Source organism: Symphalangus syndactylus, chromosome 3 (genome assembly GCF_028878055.3).
Source record: "Symphalangus syndactylus isolate Jambi chromosome 3, NHGRI_mSymSyn1-v2.1_pri, whole genome shotgun sequence".
NCBI classification, from domain to species: Eukaryota; Metazoa; Chordata; class Mammalia; order Primates; family Hylobatidae; genus Symphalangus; species Symphalangus syndactylus.
This window is the reverse complement of record NC_072425.2, coordinates 21,886,238-21,906,398: the sequence shown is the minus strand read 5'-3', so window position 1 is coordinate 21,906,398 and position 20,161 is coordinate 21,886,238. Positions and strand designations below refer to the sequence as shown.

The 20,161-nt window shown below is 38.7% G+C and overlaps 1 protein-coding gene across 5 annotated transcripts in view; it reads left to right on the top strand.

Annotated features, from left to right (window-relative positions):
- The window catches only part of RABGAP1 (RAB GTPase activating protein 1), a 174,721-nt gene that overhangs the window by 26,033 nt on the left and 128,527 nt on the right, over positions 1-20,161 (top strand). The gene's annotated exons all lie outside the window — the stretch shown is intronic.

Sequence of the window (20,161 nt, the reverse complement as noted above, 5' to 3'; positions counted from 1 at the left end):
TCTAATGCCCTATTATTGTTCTACTCTTTATTGATATAGATAAAAACAGATTATCTGTTAAAGTTGTCATTTAAAATTTAAGTAGCTTTAAAAATGTTTTAATTCCTGTTAACATCTTTTCATGCAACAAATGTTTACTAAGTAATGACTATATGCCAATTATTGTTCTAAGTACTGGGGATATAGTGGTGAACAACTCAGGCAAAGCTCCTTGCCCTTCTAGAGCTTTAATTCTAATGGGGGAAATAAGACTCTAAGCAAATAAGAAAATAAATATATCAAATAAATTTAGGTGCTGTGAAGAATAACAAAACAGGATATGTGGATAAACAGTGAACAACATTATGATTGTTCCTTGACTTTTAAAAATTTTTGTCAAAATGAGAATACTTGAACACAGGATGGGGAACATCACACACAGGGGCCTGTCGTGGAGTGGGAAGGGATAGCATTAGGAGAAATACCTAATGTAAATGACAAGTTAATGGGTGCAGCATACCAACGTGGCACATGTATACATATGTAACAAACCTGCACATTGTGAACATGTACCCTAGAACCTAAAGTATAATTAAAAAAAAATTTTTTTGTCAAAAATTTGAAAACTTGCCAGGTGTTGTGGCTCACACCTATAATCCTAACATTTTGGAAGGCCTTGGCAAGTGAATCACTTGAGCCTAGGAGTTGGAGACCAGCCTGGGGAACATGGCAAAACCCCATTTCTACAGAAGTTTAAAAAATTAGCCAGGTGTGGTGGCGCACACCTTTAGTCCCCACTACTTGGGAGGCTTAAGTGGGAGGATCAATTGAGGCCAGGAGGTGGAGGCTGCAGTGAACCATGATCACACCACTGCTCTTCAGCCTGGGTGACAGAGTGAGATCCTGTCTCAAAAAAGAAAAAACCCTTACTCTTACTCATAAATATATAGAGGAATAAATAAAAAACAGTAAAACTTGAAAAAAATTAATAAGAGTGAATGACAGGTGCTTTTTTGGAGGTCTTGAGATGACATTTGAGGTGAGGCCCAAATGAAGTGAGGAAGAAGGCCATAGAAAAATCTGAGAAAAGAGCTTTCCAGTTAGAGCAGCAAATAGAAAGACCATGAGGAGAACCACCCTTGCTAGGACAGGGGTTAGAGCAGAGTGAACAAAGTAAAAAGCAGTAAAGGATGAGATCCAATAGTGGGCATGGGCTGGATTGTGTAGAACCCTGTGGAGTTTAGTAGGAAGTATGGGGCTTTGTTAAAAAAAAAAAAAAAAAAAAGTGAGTGGAAATTTTGGAGAGTTTTGAATGGGATCATGATCTAATTTATATTTTTAAAAGCTCACTGGTTAAGAGGGACTTGTAGGATGACAGCATGTTCTACTCACCAGCAGAACTGGTGACAATTACGAAAATAAAACATTTAAGGTCTCTGAAAGTGTTTTAAAGGAAATACAGCAAATGACAAAACATTTATTCAAGAAAATTTACTAAAATTTGGTCAGGGGGCAAGAACCTGTTATTGGTAACAAGATCTGCCCTTTCCTTACCCTGTCCCAGCTGAGAGAGATGGTAACTCCTCTCCATATTGGTGCAGTGAAGAAGACAAGAATCCCTGTGCCCCACCAGCTCCCATTCTGAGCAATCTTCCAAAGCAGGAGCAAGATATCAGTATTTCACATCCTGCTTCCCCATACCTGTTTCTGGCCAAGTGTGACTAAGGGTTGGGGGCCTTGTTTTTCTGCCCAGCCCCTGCTCCTGGGACAGAGGCTTTACTTTGGGCAGAGCAACTAACCCTAGGGTGTCACTCAGTGACACACAGTGTGTCATTGTCTCTACTTCCAGCTCCAAAGCCATGTCTCAGAGATTTTACCTTCAGGGAAAAGTTGGCCTTAAAGCAGCCTTCTTAAAGGAATGGGCTTCATTCACGACAGAGTATAGAAAAGTTTAAGCCTAAGGTTACTCTAAAAAATAGTGGAGGTTGTGGTGAAAGGTAATTGGGGAAGATTGGTAGATTGATGGGACATTTAGACTTGACTGTAGATGTGCTCATTTGCCTGAGGAAACTAGGGAAAGACACAGCTGGGAGGAGATCACCAAGGGTCAAAACAAATCTCAACCCTTGACCTCTGGAACTTTCACTTCAAAGATACCCAAGTTTGATTGACTTAGACTGTGGAGCAGTTTATACTGTAGTGCATTGTTGAAATCATTACAACAATCAGACAGCAATTAGTGTAATTTAACAAGCTAGATGTGGTCAGAGAAACGAAGAGTCAGTGAGAGCCCTGCCCAAACCACTCTCATCCCAAGGTGACAGTGAGCAATCTCAAGTCTGAGCTCCCTGAGGAGCAACACCAGAGGCTTAACACTGGACAATGGAATCTACAAAAATCAACTAGCCAGTCACCCAATAAACAAGCATCAACAATAACCTTGCAGTGGGGGAGGCCAGTACTCAGCGTTGGTACTGTATATTATCTCAAGTATCTAGTTTCTAACCAAAAATTATAAGACATTCAGACAAACAAGAAAATATGACCCAGATATCCTGTTAAAAAAGCAAGCAACAGATACTGCCTGTGAGAGTGACTGGTTGGGTTTAACACAGAGCTTTCAAGGTAGCTATTATTAATATATTCAGCAAACTAAAGGAAATCACGTTTAAAGAAATGAAGGTGTGATGATAGTTTCACATGAAATAGAGATATAACGAGATAGAAATCATTTTAAAAAGAAGCAAATGGAAATTCTGGAATGGAACATCACAGTAACTGAAATGAAAAACTCACTTGAGGGCACAACAGTACGTTTAAACTGGCAAAAGAAAGTTAATGAACTTGACGATAGATCAGTAGAAATTACTCAAAGAACATGAAGAAAAACAATGTAGAAAAAAACAGGCTCAGAAAAATATGGGAAACTATTAAGTGTACCAACATGCTTGTAATAGGAGTATCAAAAGGAGAGGAGAAAGAAATGACTAGAAAAAAATTTTAATAATGTCCAAAAACATCCCAAATTTATTTTAAAACAATAATTTATACATCCAGGAAGTTCAATAAACTCCATGTAGGATAGATGCAAAGAGATTCACAAAGAGGAATATCTTGGTAAAAATGCTAAAAGCCGAAGACAAGGAAAAAATCTTGAGAGAGCAGCAAGAGATAACTGACTCATCAACTTATAAGGGAACCTGCCCGTAAGATTTATAACTAACTTCTCAGCAAAAAAATGGAGGCAAGAAGCCAGTGGGACAACATATTCAAAGCACTTAAACCAAAAAAACTGTTAACCAACAATTCTATGTCAGCCAAGCTATTATCAAAACTGAAGGTTCCTTGAAGTAAAGGCATTCTGAGGTAAAAACTTAGAGAATTTGCTGTTGGCAGACCCACCTTACAAGAAACACTAAAGGAAATTCTTCAGGCTGAAAGCAAGTTACTCCAAATGATGATTTTAATCCACATGAAAAAGAGCACCAGTAAAAGTAATTATGTAGTAATAACACTATAAATGCATATTTTCTCCTTTTCTCTTTTGTGTTGTGTATATATCATGTGTATCTATATAGGCACTTAATAGCTGTAAAGTTCCCTAAGAACTGTTTAAGCTGTATCCCATAAATCTCAGTATATTTACTGCATTTTACTGCAGTACTATATAGTATGTATATAGTATATTGTTGGGCCTATGAGATGCGGAAATGTAATATATTTGCCAATAATAGGAAAAAGGAGATAAGATAGGGACAGATCTGTGTTTGGGCTAGGAAATAACTCCATATAGTAACTCAAATTCATAAGAATAAGTGAAGAAAACCAGAAATGATAAATAAGAAGGCTAATATAAGAAAAGCTTTAAATGTACATTGGTTCTTCTTTCAACTTCTTTAAAGGTATATATAAATTATATAAAGTAATAATTGTGACAGTGTATTGTTGGACTTCTAACATTTATAGATATAATGTTTATAGCAATACCACAAAAGGCAGGGGGAAGGGAATAGAGCTATGTGTGAATAATGTTTCTGTTTCTCAGTAGAATTGAGTGAGTATAAATCAGATGCTCATTCTGATAAGATGTACATTGTTTCAAGTCCAACAGAGCTTAAAGATTTAAAACAAAACAAAACAACAAAAAAAGAGTAATCCCAGCACTTTGGGAGAGTGAGGTGGGTGGTTTGCTTGAGGCCAGGAGTTTAAGACCAGCTTGGGCCACATGGTGAAACCCCGTCTCTACAAAAACAAACAAACAAACAAAAAACCCCCCACAAATCAGCCAGGCATTGTGGTGTGTGTCTGTAGTCAGAAGGCAACTTGGGAGGCTGAGTTGGGAGAATTACTTGAGCCCAGGAGGTTGATGCTCTGGTGAGCCATGGTCACACCACTGCATTCTAGCCCAAGTGACAGAGTGAGACCCTCTCTAAAAAAAAAATAATAATAAAAATAGTACATTGTAAGTTCCTAGAGGAACTACCAAGGATACAAGTAAAAATATATGTGGAAAAAAATCATGAAAGAAATGTAAATGCTATATTAGAAAATATTTACTAAGTCCAAGAGAAAGCAATAATAGAGGCACAAAAAAGATAAGAGACACACTAAAAATGATAAAAGTTGGCACTCCTGAATCCAGCTATATTAATAATAATACTAAATGTAAATAGATTAAGCAGTGTAATCAAAAGGTGAGATACTGTTAGATTGGATAAAAATATATGATCCAACTGTATGCTATCTACAAGATATACTTTAGGTTTAGAGATACAAATAGATTTAAAATAAAAAGATGGAAAAATGTAATGCAAACAGCAATTATAAGAAAGCTGGATTGGCTATTCTGACTTTAGACAAAATAGACTTTAAAACAAAAAACTTTACTAGAAGTGATATATGAATAATGACATTTTGTAATGAGGAGGATCAGTCCATAACAAACATCTAACAATTACATACCTAATAACCAAGCACCAGAATGCATGAAGCAAAAACTGACAGAAATGAAGAGAAAATGGACAATTCAAGAATATTTGTTAGCCGGGTGTGGTGGCTCATGCCTGTAATCCCAGCAATTCAGGAGGCTGAGGCGGGTGGATTGCTTGAGCTCAGGAGTTCGAGACCAGTCTGGGCAACATAGCAAGTCTCTGTCTCATTAAAAAAAAAAAAAAAATTATTGAAGATTGTAATACACTGCTTTCAATAATGAAGGGGACAACTAGGCCAGTCAATAAGGAGATAGAAGCCTTGAATGACACTGTTGACCAACTAGAGCTAACAGATCTCTGTAGAACACTCACCCCAACAATAGCAGAATATTCATTCTTTTCAAGTGCACCCAAAGTATTAATCCAACCATAAGGGCAGAAAACTAGAAATCAATAACAGAAGTAAAACTGAAAATTCACTAATACAGGGAAATTAAACAACATACTCCTAAATAAAAAGTGGAAGAAAAAAATCAAAAAGGAAGTTAGAAAATACTTGAAATGAATGAAAATCCAGATACAATATACTAAGACTTATGGGATACAGCTTAAACAGTTCTTAGGGAAATTTATAGCTGTTAAGTGCCTATATTAAGAAAGAAGAAAGACCTAAACTTAATATTCTAACCTTCCACCTTAAGACCCTGGTAGAAAGGTACACTAAGCCTAAAACAATCAGAAGGAAGGAAAATAAAAGAACAGAAATTAATGAAACAGAATAGAAAAGCGGTAGAGAAAAATCAGTGGAACCAAAAATTGGTTCTTTGAAAATACCAACAAAATTGACAAAGCTTTAATTAGATTAGCCACAAAAAAAGAAGACAGTTTACTGGAATCATAAATGAAAGGGGATAATACTGCTGATAATACATAGAATTATGAAGGAATACTAGAGTTGTGTGCCCATAAATAGGTAATTTAGATGAAATGGACAAATTTCTAGAGTGACACTAACAAAACTGATAATAGTCTGAACAGATCTGTAACAAAGAGATTGAATTGGCAATCAAAAAAGTACCCCAAAGAAAACCCTGGACTCAGGTGGCTATACTGCTGAATTCTACCAGATACTTAAATAAGAATTAATGTCTATTCTGCACAAACTCTTCTCTGCAATAGAAAAGTAGGGAATACTTCCCAACTTACTCTATGAGAACACCATTACCCTGATACCAAAATCAGACAAAGACATCAAAGGGAAACTGCACACCAATGTCTTTAATGCATATGGACACAAAAATCCTTGAAATACTAGCAAAGTGAATTCAGCTGGTATATAAATATAAAAAGGATTACATACTATGATCAAGTGGGAGTTATTCCAGGAATGTAAGGTTAGTTTAACATCTGAAAATTATTAATGTAATACACCATATCTATAGAATAAAAAGCAAAACCCACATGATCATCTCAGTAGATGCAGAAAAAGCATTTGACGAAAATCTAACACTTTTCATGAAAAAAATGAGAAAACTCAAACTAGAAATACAATGGAACATTTCAACCTGATAAAGGACATTTACAGAAAGCTCACAGGTAAAATCATACTTGACGGTGAGAGATTCTCCCCCCCACTAAGTTTAAGAATAAGACGAGGTCTACAATCACTACCAGTCTTCAACATTGTGTTAGGGCCAGGTGCAGTGTGGCTCATGCCTGTAATCTCAGCACTTTGAGAGGCTGAGATGGGAGGATCACTTGAGCCCACGAGTTTGAGAACAGCCTGGACAACATACAGAGACTCCATCTCTACAAGAAAAAAAAAATTTTTTAATTAGCTGAATGTGGTGGCATGCTCTTGTAGTCCCAATTATTTGGGGGCTGAGATGGGAGGATCTCTTGAGCCAGAGAGGTCAAGGCTACAGTGCGTTGTGATCATACCCACTGCACTCCTACCTGGGCAACAGAGGGAGACCCTGTCTCTACTTAGAAAAAAAGATATCAAGAAAAGTGAAAAACAAAAACAAAAAAATGCAGTGAAAGAATTTGTAAATGATAATAGTTCTAGGAAGTATAAAGAACTAAACCGTCAACTGCTGAATGGGTAAACAAAATGTGGTATACAGTGGAATATTATTAAGCTATAAAATACTGATACGTGCTACAACATACATGAACCTTGAGAACATTATGCTGAATGACATGTCACTCACAAAAGACTACAAATTACATAATTTCATGAATATGAAATATTCAGAATAGGCAAATCTTTAGAGACAGAAAATTAGTGGTTGCCTAGGGCTGGTTGGAGGAGTCTGGTGGGAATAGAAAGGTGATAACTTAAGGGTATATTGTGCTGCTTTTTACAATGTTTGTACTAAAAAAAAATTTTTTTGAGACGGAGTCTCTGTCGCCCAGGCTGGAGTGCAGTGGCGTGATCTCAACCCACTTCAACCTCCGCCTCCTGGGTTCAAGAGATTCTCCTGCCTCAGCCCCCTGAGTAGCTGGAATTACAGGCATGCACCACCATGCCTGGCTACTTTTTGTATTTTTAGTAAAGATGGGGTTTCACCATGTTGGCCATGCTGGTCTCGAACTCCTGACCTCAGGTGATCCGCCTGCCTCGGCCTCCCAAAGTGCTAGGATTACAGGCGTGAGCCACCGCACCCGGCCTGTGCCACTTTTTGAGGTAATGAATTTGTTTTAAAATTGACTTTGGTAGTTGCATATATCTGTGAATATACTTAAACCATTGAACATACATTTTAAATGAATGAATTGTATGGTTTATGAATTATATCTCAATAAGTCTTTTCTAAAATCTCCCTGGACAATTAGCAGGAAAGGGGCAAGAGTGGTAGCAAGGAGAGCAGGGGTAAATGTGCTCTGATTCAGAATATGTTTTGGTATTAATGTGGGTAAATTAGATGTAGGGTATGAGGTAAAGAGAAGTAGATGATTCCTAGATTTTGGCCTGGGCTGTTTAGTCTAATCCTGAACTAAAAAGTAATGGCATTACCTCAGTAATGCCATTTACTGAGATGGGAAAGAGAAAGGTAAGTCCAGAATTGGGTCAGGAGAACATACTACATTTGAGGTGTTAGCTGTCTCTTTGGAGATGTCAGGTAGGTAGTTTGATAGTTGGAAGTATGAGAGTAATACTAAGGAAAGGTTGGTTGTAGCTGTCATCAATAGTATTTACATACTATTTAAAGCTATGAAATTTTTATGGCTGGGTGCAGTGGCTGACGCCTGTAATCCCAGCACTATGGAAGGCTGAGGCAGGCAGATCACTTGAGGTCAGGAGTTTGAGACCAGCCTAGCCAACATGGTGAAACCCTATTTCTACTAAAAATACAAAATTAGCCAGGCATGGTGGTACAGCCTGTAATCCTAGACACTTGGGAGGCTGAGGCAGGAGAATTGCTTGAACCCGGGAGGCGGAGGTTGCAGTGAGCCTACATTGTGCCATTGCCCTCCAGCCTAGGTGACAAGAGTGAAACTCCGTCTCGAAAAAATAAAAAAATAAATAAAGCTATAGAATTAGATGAGACCACTCACAATGTGAGTGTAGATATTGAAGAGACAAGTGATAACAGTTGGTTCTTAGGGTACTTCAATATTCAGAGATGAGATGAAGAGAAATCAACAGAAAAAACTGACAAGAAATAACTCCTGAGATATAAGAAAACCCAGGTGTATTACTTCGTTTTCACACTGCTGATAAAAACATACCTGAGACTGGGAAGAAAAAGAGGTTTAATGGACTTACAGTTCCACACATCTGGGGAGGCCTCACAATCATGGCAGAAGGCAAGGAGGAGGAAGTCATGTCTTAGGATGGAAGCAGCCAAGAGAAGAGAGAGATTGTGCAGGAAAACTCCCGTTTTAAAAACCATCAGATCTCATGAGACTCACTATCACGAGAACAGCATGGGAAAGACCTGCCTCCATGATTTAATTACCTCCCTCCAGGTTCCCCCCCATAACACATGGGAATTGGGGGAGTTACAATTCAAAATGAGATTTGGATGGGGACACAGCCAAACCGTATCACTAGGAGAGCAGAATTCCTTGGAAGACAAGTGAGGAAGGTGTTTCAGGAAAGCAGTAGTGATCAGGTATGTCTGATTTGGCTAATAGATTAATTTAGATAATAAGTGAAAAATAAGATGCAGGCCTTGGGGATCCTCAAGAATAATGGGTTTTTTTGGAGAGATTGGACTGTAGTAAGGTTAATGTGGATTCATTAGTAAATAGGAGATGAGAAAGAAGTGGAAATAAATACAGACAACTTTTTCAAGGACTTTTGCTGTAAAATGAGGGCAGAAAAATTGAGTGATAGCTGCAGGGGTTATGGATTTTATTGAATGATTGTAGAATATTTATATATTGGCAGGAATTATTTAGTAAAAAGGGTATATTACTAGTATGAAAGGAGAGCAGAATCTTTGATTAGGGAAAAGAGTTTTCTGTGCGTAAGTAGAATAGTTAGCCCAGGAACAGTTTCTAGAAATTAAGACAGCAGTAAATATGCAAGTAAATCCATCTTGTCTCCTTTTGGATTTCCTCCATTTGAAAATTTTCTTGTAAACTTTCAAAGTAGTTTGACTTACTCTTCCTATTTCTACTTTGATTAATCATTTATAGTACATGGGGGGAACCCTCAGGTATCTTCCAAAGAACAACTTTTTTTGCTGTCTCATATGTCTTTTTTTCCCTGAAAAAATTTTTTTTTTAGACAGAGTTTCACTCTTGTTGCCCAGGCTGGAATGCAGTGGCATGATCTCCACCTCCCGGGTTCAAGTGATTCTCCTGCCTCAGCCTCCTGAGTAGCTGGGATCACAAGCACATGCCACCACACTTGGCTAATTTTTTGTATTTTTAGTAGAGATGGGGTTTTACCATGTTGGCTAGGCTGATCTTGAACTCCTGACCTCAGGTCAGGATCTACCTGCCTTGGCTTCCCAAAGTGCTGGCATTACAGGTGTGAGCCACCATGCCCTGCCTTTTTTCTTAATTTTTAATTTTTGTGGGTACATAGTAGGTGTATATATTTATGCGTTAATGTGTATATATGCATTACATGAGGCACGAGACATTTTCATACAGGTGTGCAATGAGTAATAATTACCTCAGGGTAAATAGGGTATCCATTACCTTAAGCGTTTATTCTTTGTGTTACAAACAATACAATTCTACCTTTTTTTTCTTTTTTTTTTTGAGGTGGACTCTCGCTCTGTTGCCCAGGCTGCAGTGCAGTGGTGCAATCTCAGCTCACTGCAACCTCCACTTACTGGTTTCAGATGATTCTCATACCTCAGCCTCCTGAGTAGTTGGGACAGTAGGCATGCACCACTATGCCCGGCTAATTTTCGTATTTTTAGTAGAGATGGGGTTTTACCAGGTTGGTCAGGCTGATATTGAATTCCTGGCCTCAAGTAATCTGCCTGCCTTGGCCTCTCAAAGTGCTAGGATTACAGGCATGAGAAACTGTGTGTGGCACAGTTACACTCTTTTAGTTATTTTTAAATATTCAATTAAATCATTTTTTACCAGCACAGTTATACTCTTTTACTTTAATTTTTATTTTATTTTATTATTATTATTATTTTTGAGACAGAGTCTTGCTCTGTCACCCAGGCTGGAGTAAAGTGGCAGGATCTGGGCTTACTTACTACAACCTCCGCCTCCCAGGTTCAAGCGATTCTCCTGCCTCAGCCGTGTGTGCCACCACACCTGGCTAATTTTTGTACTCTTTACACGTAGAGACAGGGTTTTGCCATGTTGGCCAGGCTGGTCTCGAACTCCTGACCTCAGATGATCCGCCTGCCTTGGCCTCCCAAAGTGCTAGGATTACAGGTGTGAGCCACTGCCCCCAGGTAGTTATTTTTAAATGTACAATTAAACCATTTTTACTGTAGTCACCCTATTGTGCTAGCAAATACTAGGTCTTATTCTTTCTAACTATGATTTGTCTTGTTTACCAGAAAGAAATACCTGTATAGTCATGCACTGCATGACAACATTTCAGTCCACAACCAACTGCATGTATGAAGGTGGTCCCAAAAGATTATAATACCATATTTTTATTGTACCTTTTCTGTTTTTAGATATGTTTAATATACGCATACTTACCATTGTGTTAGAATTGCCTACAGTATTCAGTATAGTAACTTGCTATACAGGTTTGTAGCCTAGGAGTAACAGGCTATACCATACAGCCTAGGTGTATAGTGGGCTATGCTTCCTAGGTTTATGTAAGTACACTCTATGATGTTCATACAACAGAACTGCCCAACAGTGCATTTCTCAGAATGTATCCCTGTTGTTAAGCGATGCATGATTGTGTTTTGTAGACAAGGAAATTGAGGAACATGTTTTCCAAATTTAAAATATTTCCTCTGTGTGTTTTAATTTCAGTACATCTGTATATTATGTAAGGTTATTATGTATAGAACTGGAATTGAGGAATTATTAAAATTGTTAAATCTTTAAGGTCTGTCATCAGAGGAATGTATAACAGTATTACTGGAGATATCTTGCGCAGTGGTACTCTCCTTTTTGAAACCTTGTATCGTTTCTCAGCCCCTAGTAGAATGACTAACAAAATGACTTAAAAAAAAAAAAAAGATTTGTAGAGCGTCTTATCTATCTTCCTAACAATTTTTTTTTTTTTTTTTTTTTTGAGACGGAGTCTCGCTCTGTTACCCAGGCTGGAGTGCAGTGGCGCAATCTCAGCTCACTGCAAGCTCTGCCTCCTGGGTTCAAGCCATTCTCCTGCCTCAGCCTCCCGAGTAGCTGGGACTACAGGTGCCTACCGCCACGCCCGGCTAATTTTTTGTATTTTTAGTAGAGACGGGGTTTCACTGTGTTAGCCAGCATGGTCTTGATCTCCTGACCTCGTGATCTGCCCACCTCAGCCTCCCAAAGTGCTGGGATTACAGGCGTGAGCCACCACGCCCGGCCCTTCCTAACAATTTTTTTTTGCCATTTCAATGTGGTATAATATGGAATTTAAAACATTTTATTTTATTTTACTTTATTTTGTAGAGGCAAGGTCTTCATATGTTGCCCAGATTAGTCTCAAACTCCTGGCCTCAAATGATCCTTCCACATTGGCCTCCTAAAGTGTTGGGATTACAGTTGTGAGCCACCACGCCTGGCCAGCGTGACATTAAATAAATTCCAAGGCTCTCGAGTTTTGTTTGTTTGTTGAGACAGAGTTTTGCTCTGTCGCCCAGGCTGGAGTGGAGTGGCACAATCTCTGTTCACTACAACCTCCGCCTCCTGGGTTCAGATGACTTGTGCCTTAGTCTCCTGAATAGCTGGGATTACAGTCATGTGCCAGTGTGCCCCCATGCCCGGCTAATTTTTTTTTTTTCTTAGTAGAGATGTGGTTTTGCCATGTTGGCCAGGCTGGTCTTGAACTCTTGGCCTCAAGTGGTCCACCTGCCTCAGCCTCCCATTGTGCTAGGATTACAGGTGTGAGCCACTACGCCAGGCCCTGGAATTTTTCTTTGTTTCTGTTTTAGTGCTAACATTTATGCTTGGGACATAAACATAAAAGTGAAACCATGAGTTGGGTGTGATAGTGTGTACCTGTAGTCCCAGCTACTTAGGAGGCTGATGCAGGAGGTTTGCTCAAAGCCAGGACTTCAGGGCTGCAGTCCTCTATAAGCATGCCTGTGAATAGCCACTGCAATTCAGCCTGGGCAACATAGTGATACCCTGTTTCAAAAAAGAAATGTTTTTTTAAACTTTTATTTTAGATTCAGGGGGTACATGTACAGGTTTGTTACAAATGTATGTTACATGATTCTGAGGTTTGGGGTACAATTAAACCCAGGTAGTAAGCATAGTACCCAATAGATAGTTTTTTCAACCGTTATCCCTCTGTCTCCTTCCCTTCCTACCCTCTGTTGCAGTCCTCAGTGTCCATTGTTCCCATCTTTATGTCCATGTGTACCCAATGGAAAACATATTTTAAAGGTCTGTCACTATTCCACCCCCAAATTCCAAAAATCCCAGTTGAGTGTCTTGTTGAAAGGTCATTTGACAGCTAGTAACTATCACAGGATAAGAATTCCCATTTTTGAAAATATGATAACCTACACAGCCTAAGAAATTTCCAATATAAAATAATTAGGAAAGCTGGCTGAAATGTAACAAATACCTTTTTAATTGACTAGCTGTATTTACAAGAAAGTAATGACAGTCTTCAAGGAACAAAAACAAAGAGGGGACTGAAAGCTGGAACTATACATATGGGCTGACATTTGGTCTGCACTAGGATTTTTTATTCTTTATAACCAAAGTGCTTGGATTTTGATAACTACGTTGGGCAAGAGGTAAGGCCTTGGGTTTAGAGAGAGAGGTGTTGGAGCTGAGATCTCCTCAGAAAGTGTACTCAGGGGCTACGTCCTAACTTGAAAGGATAGGGTAAAAATTCTACCTGTAGTCACAGGAAGAACATAAGGAAACTTACATTTCTTAGCTTGGACACTAATTTGGAGGAGGGTCTTGCTGGTAATTTGTTCCCACAGGCTTGCCTTCATGTATGTTTAGAGTTTGAATTTACACTACTTGTATGTTCCTTGGTTGGTAATACTCCAGGCACCTTACAGAAGCAGTTGCAGAACTACTCTGGAAGAACATACTCGCCACTCAGGCTACATGGTATTTCCCCAGATAACCCTCTTAAAGCAGAGCACACAATCCAACATTTACAAATATATACAAAGAATTATTTATTATGAGCAAGTTAGCAAACTCCAGCAGAATTGAATCCCACTAGAACTTGGGCATTAGAATTATTAGGTATAACCTTAAGGGAAATATGATTAAAATCATTAAAGACTTAAAGCAAAATTAGAAAACATTTATGAGTTCATGTCCTTTGTAGGGACATGGATGAAACTGGAAAACATCATTCTCAGTAAACTATCGCAGGGACAAAAAACCAAACCTCATGTTCTCACTCATAGGTGGGAATTGAACAATGAGAACTTATGGACACAGGAAGGGGAACATCACACTCCGGGGACTGTTGTGGGTTGGGGGGAGGGGGGAGGGACAGCATTAGGAGATATACCTAATGCTAAATGACGAGTTAATGGTGCAGCAAACCAACACGGCACATGGATACATATGTAACAAACCTGCACATTGTGCACATGTACCCTAAAACCTAAAGTATAATAATAAAAAATAAAAAAAAGAAAACATTTAAAAAGAACAAAATATCAAAAAATTTAAAAATTAAGCCAACTAAAACTGGAATTCTGCAATTAAATTTAGAGCCAGTGAAATTAAAAGTGCAGCAGATGTGTTAAACAGCACATTACACATGGCTGAAGAGAGAATCAAATACCTGGAAAATGGATCTGAAGAAATTATCCAGAAGATAGCATTGAAAGATAAGATATGAAAGACCACTTAAGAGACATGAAAATTAAGATGAGAAGGACCAATCATCTTAAGTGTTCTATAATAAGAGAATGGTGAAGATGCAAGAAAATACCTGAAGAGATAATAGTTGAATATTTTCCAGAAATGATAAATGATATAAATCATTGGCTTCAAAGAACACAGTAAGTCCCAAGTGGAATGATAGTAGAACTGGAGAACATCATAGCCAGAGAGAAAATAATACAAGGCTGAATGAGAATAGAGATGAACTGGACTTGGTGCCTATATTTAAGATGCTTATAGCTTAGGGTAGATGACAATTATTAAAAGTCTTGTTACATTTGTTTCTATTAGTCTTTCCTTTGTAACAAATTACCTCTGCCCGTTGTAGTGGCACATGTCTATAATCCCAGCACTTTGGGAGGCTGAGGCAGGAGGATCACTGGAGCCCAGGAGTTCAAGACCAGCCTGGGCAACAATAGTGCGACCCTGTCTCTTTTTTAAAAAAAATAAAAATAGTAAGGAAAAAACTCCAAATTACCTCAATACTCAGTGGATTAAAACGATTTCTCTTGATTTTGTGGATTGACTGGTTGGTTTTTGCCAATCTTGCGCTCATACAACTTCATCTGGTGGGTCAGGTGGGGACTGGGCTTGAGTAGGATGGCTAGGTCTCCTTCCATGTAGTCGCTCATCTTAGGCTTCTTCACAGCATGGTAGTCTTAGGAAAGGAGTAGCAGCTGTAAGGCCTTTAGGGCTGAGGCTTAGAAATTATACCACGTGGATTCTCTTATTCAAAGCAAGTCACAAGTCCAGTTCTTATTCAAGATTTTGGGTAAATAGGCTGTATCTCTTGATTGGAGGTATTGTAGAGATTCTCTGGCCATATTTAATTTTCAGCATCAGTATAGTTAGATGAATGCTGTGGTATAGATGAGCAAAGGGTGCTATAGAACAGAGGATGGAAACCTGACTCAGCTTGAGGGAGGGGTCAAGGAAGGCTTCTTGGAGTTGGTAATGCTTTACGTAAGCCCCTTAAAGAAAAGTGTTATGTGATGGTGTGGTTATAGAAAACATAGAGGTATGGCCGGGCATGATGGCTCACACCTGTAATCCCAGCACTTTGGGAGGCCAAAGTGGGAGGATTGCTTGAGCTCAGGAGTTGGAGACCAGCCTAGGCAATATAGTGAGAGCCCATCTCTTTATATATATATATATATATATATATATATATATATATAAAATACATAGAGGTGTATTTCTTTTTTTTTTAACCTAGTCATCCATAAGCAGGTATTTTTCTTAATAAAATGTTTTGACAACTCATATCAAAATGTGAGAACTTTCCATAAAAGCAGAACATGTATTTTCTCCATCTGACTGACTATATGTTCCTCTCAGTTGGGAATCTTAGCTCTTACCCAAAGATACTCTATAAATACTGGTTGGGGATGCATTGATGAACTAGTGTTTCTTATGCAGAAAGATCCGTTACTTTTTGTTTTTTTTTGTTTTTTTTTGAGACGGAGTCTCGCTCTGCTGCCCAGGCTGGAGTGCAGTGGCGTGATCCCTGCTCACTGCAAGCTGTCTGTCAGGTTCACACCATTCCCCTGCCTCAGCCTCCCAGTAGCTGGGACAATAGGCGCCCAGCACCATGCCCGGCTAATTTTTTGTATTTTTAGTAGAGACGGGGTTTCACCGTGTTAGCCAGGATGGTCTCGATCTCCTGACCTCGTGATCCACCCGCCTTGGCCTCCCAAAGTGCTGGGATTACAGGCATGAGCCACCAAGCCCGGCCAGATCAGTTAATTTTTTAAACTCTTTAATCCTCATAGGGTTTTCTTCTTGAAAAATCTAATTGACATTATTTAGATGGAAGAAAATTGCCAAACTTTATTAAAATAGCAGATAACAAAAGTCACTCTATCTCAGTAATGCCGTAACTAATCTTCTGATTTGTTTTCCAATACTGCTTTTTTAGAACCTGATAATCTGCTGGACATGGTGGCTCACGCCTATAATCCCAGCACTTTGGGAGGACGAGGCAGGCAGATCACTTGAGGTCAGGAGTTTGAGACAAGCCCGGCCAACATAGCAAAACCCCATCTCTACTAAAAATACAAAAATTAGCCGGGCATGGTGGCACGTACCTGTAATCCCAGCTACTCAGGAGGCTGAGGCAGGAGAATTGCTTGAACCCGGGAGGCGGAGGTTGTGGTGCGCTGAGATCATGCCGCTGCACTCCAGCCTGGGCGGCAAGAGCGAAACTTCGTCTCAAACAAAGAAAAAAAGAACCTGGTAATCTTGTCCTCTGTAATGCAGATCTTTTATTCAGCAAAGTTACTGAACATGAGCTCAGTTTAATTAAGAGAGTTAGAGTGGTGGTGGTGGTGGAGACACATCAGTAAATATGTCATGATACAATTCATCATGTATTAGAATCTAGGTATGAGCGAACTGTGTGAGAACGTAATTGTTGCCTAAAGAAGAAAAGAAAGGTTATGTATAGTAGGTGATAGTTGAGAACATATTAAGAATGTCCTGTACAAAGAAGTGAGTCTGTAACGTGGTAAGATCCAGAAGCTTGAAAGAACATGGAGTCAGGACTACTGTATGTAGAAGAATTGATTGTATTTGCTTTTGTTTTCCTCCCAAGATGGAAATGGCTTCGTCATTTTTTTTTTTTTTTTTTTAGTTATAATAATGTCTGCTTGATATAGAAAACCAGGCAGTAAGAGAAGTAACTAAAACCCAGCCATGGCCAGATGCGGTGGCTCATGCTTGTAATCCCAGCACACTTTGGGAGGTGGAGGCAGGAGGATTGCCTAAGCCCAGGAGTTCTAGACCAGCCTAGGTAACATGATGGGACCCTGTCTCTATTTTTAAAATAAAAAATTAAATAAAACCCATCCATAGTCCTATTACTTAGTGAAACAGTCGTAAATGTTTTGGGCCTGTCTTCAGTTGACTTTTCAGGATAAATTCACAAGCTGCTGTTATTTCCCCTCCTCTTTTTATTTTAAAGTAATACTAGAAATTCTAATGGTAACTTTATGTTGTTTGGTTCTTCCTTCATAGGGTAAGATAAAGAGACTGATAATCAGAACAGCCATGGTTTATAAAGTAAATCATAAACAAATTTACTGATTTAACAAAGATCACAGAATGAGTGTGTGAGCAGGTTTGAAATTAGTAACTAAATCTTCAAATATCCAAATTGGACTTTTGGTTATTTTGTGTCATGTATTCTGACACAGCTAAGGTTATTTAGTGTTATAAGCAACATACATACTTCTTAATTGCTCAGCTTTTACACTGAAGCTCAGCAGTATTACTCAATTTGAACCATTTTCATTTGTGTTTTTACTGCAGTAGGATTAAAATAGTGGAAACTGTAGATCATCAGGAATTCTTCTTTAATTTTCTGATCATCTAGGGACTTCTCAAGCACAAACTGTCCCTTCCTAAGCATGTTGTCTTGAGGGCCTAAATATCCTTCAGAAAAGGATCCCAAACTGCCTGAAGTAGCTTTGTATAACTGGCAAATCAAGTGGGGCTGAGTTGGTATTGTTGCAGTGAAAGGAAACAAGGACTATAAAATTAGAAGTAGAAAATTGAGACCAGGAAATGACTCTGGATTTTGCCTTTGGAACATTTTGTCCTTTGGTTCCAAAATGCAATTTTGCTCTCAAGGAAACAGACTTGCAGCCAATTCTACCATATAAGATATTGCCCTTATTTGATATATTTAGAAAGGACAAATGTTATTCCAGTATGCTGCTTTTGTACATGAATAGTAGGTGTGTTCTTAGAGTTCTTTGGGCCACGAAAAGTAGAACTACTTGCTAAGTTTATTGTTTGTTTTCAAACTTCAACTCTAATAGGTGGATCAGAGTTCTTTAGAAAGAACTGAGAGTGGGGCGGAGGAATACCAACACATATTGGATGCTAACTATTTGGCAGCTACTGTGGTGTGAGAGTTAAATGAGAGTTCTGTAAAAACCACACGATACAGTGCTTGAAATATACATAAGTGCCCAATAATGTTATCAAACCCTAATAACAATCCTGTGAGATAGATATTAACATCCTCATTTTAGAGATGAGACAGTTGGGGCTCCCAGACATCAATTTGCCCTCAGTTACAGAGTTAATGTCAGAGCAATGTCCCAAAGCCAGATATGTCTTACTCGGGGGCCCAAGTATGGCTACTAAGTTCAGTTGCATAGGCTTTGCACAGTACAGTTCTAGTGAGAGCCATTCAGATAATCTATGCTGTGAATGGGGTGCCTCTTGGCATTGTGCCACAAAACAACTCTGAGCCCAGTTTTTTTTAGTACCACCCTGCTATGTAAGCAGAATTATGAATAAACAATTCATCATGCAGTCTCCATCCCTGCAGACGTTTATGTCATATGTTTACAGTAGCTGCTAAATGCTAAATTGGCCTTTTTATGTTTATTGTTTTCCTTCACGATTCAGGACTTTCCTAAAGAACTGTTCCTTTTAATGTAGAGTACATGGAAATAAACACAAATCTAAATGTAATTCTTAGTTGTACTATTCATAAATATTTGTTTTGCTTTTTTTGTCTTCATATTTGTGCTAAATTACATTAGAAGTCTTTGTGGGACTTCAAAATATATTGTTTGTGTTTTGCACTGGGGTCTTTGCAGTATTCTTATTGTAAATGTTAGACCTTAATGACACTTGCTCAGAATAATGAAAAAAGATGGTGTTTGTTTTTGTTTTTGTATTTTAGTAGATAAAGCTAAAGTCATTCAGAGTTCCTTTCTATAATTAAACCAAAATTTGTAGAATATTCAGTATCCAAGTAGGGTAAAATCATACTGCTTTGGCTTCCATTCTTTGCATTTGTAACATTCAGTTCAGTAAATATGTATTTCAGGTGTATTCTGTCCCAGTCACTATCTGAAGCTTTGGGGATACAAAGATAATTTAACAGACAGTCTCTGCCCAGTCTCGTTCAAGGGACTCTCTAAACAAATATTTTCTAAAACAAGTAGCAATGCTAGAATAAACACGTATGCTAATATTATGGTAGCCCTGAGGAGGGAGTGATTAAATCCTATCTAGAAGGGTTAAGTTCTCCCAGAGGAGGTAACAGAATTTAAGGTTGGTCTTAAAGAATACACAGGAGGAGAGGATGGCTTTCCAGGAAAGGGAACACTCTATGCAAAGTATGGGTGCTTGAAACTGTATGGTGTGTCCTGGGAAAGTTGAGTAGTTTGCTGTGACTAAGTGACTGGAAAGGCAGATTGAGCAGAGTTATGAAAAGACATAAGATATACTTATGAATTTGGGCTTTATCTTGTGGGCATTGAGGAACCGTGGAAGGATTTAAAAACAAGGAAGTGCTTGATCACAACTAAGATTGGCAATTATAAGTTGGATGGTGGCCATATGTGAAAGAGGAGAGAGAGAAGGAAGGAAGGCAGGCAAACTACTAACTTTGCAGTAGGCTTACGTAAAATGAAAGAGGTTGTACTAAGGTATTAGCTATGCAGAGAAGATAGAAGAAGGGAAAAATGGACAGACAAGGGTCAGTAGGATTTGTGAGTCATATGGGAATGAGAGAAATCAAGGATGATTGTAATTCTTAATTTGGCCATGGAATGAATGGTAGTGCAACTCATTGATTAAAAAAGGATGCAGGAGGGCTGGGTGCGGTGGCTCATGCCTGTAATCCCAACAGGGAGGCCAAGGCGGGCAGATACTTGAGGCCAGGAGTTTGAGACCAGCCTGGCCAACATGGTGAAACCCCATCTCTACCAAAAATACAAAAATTAGCTGGGCGTGATGGCGCATGCCTGTGATCT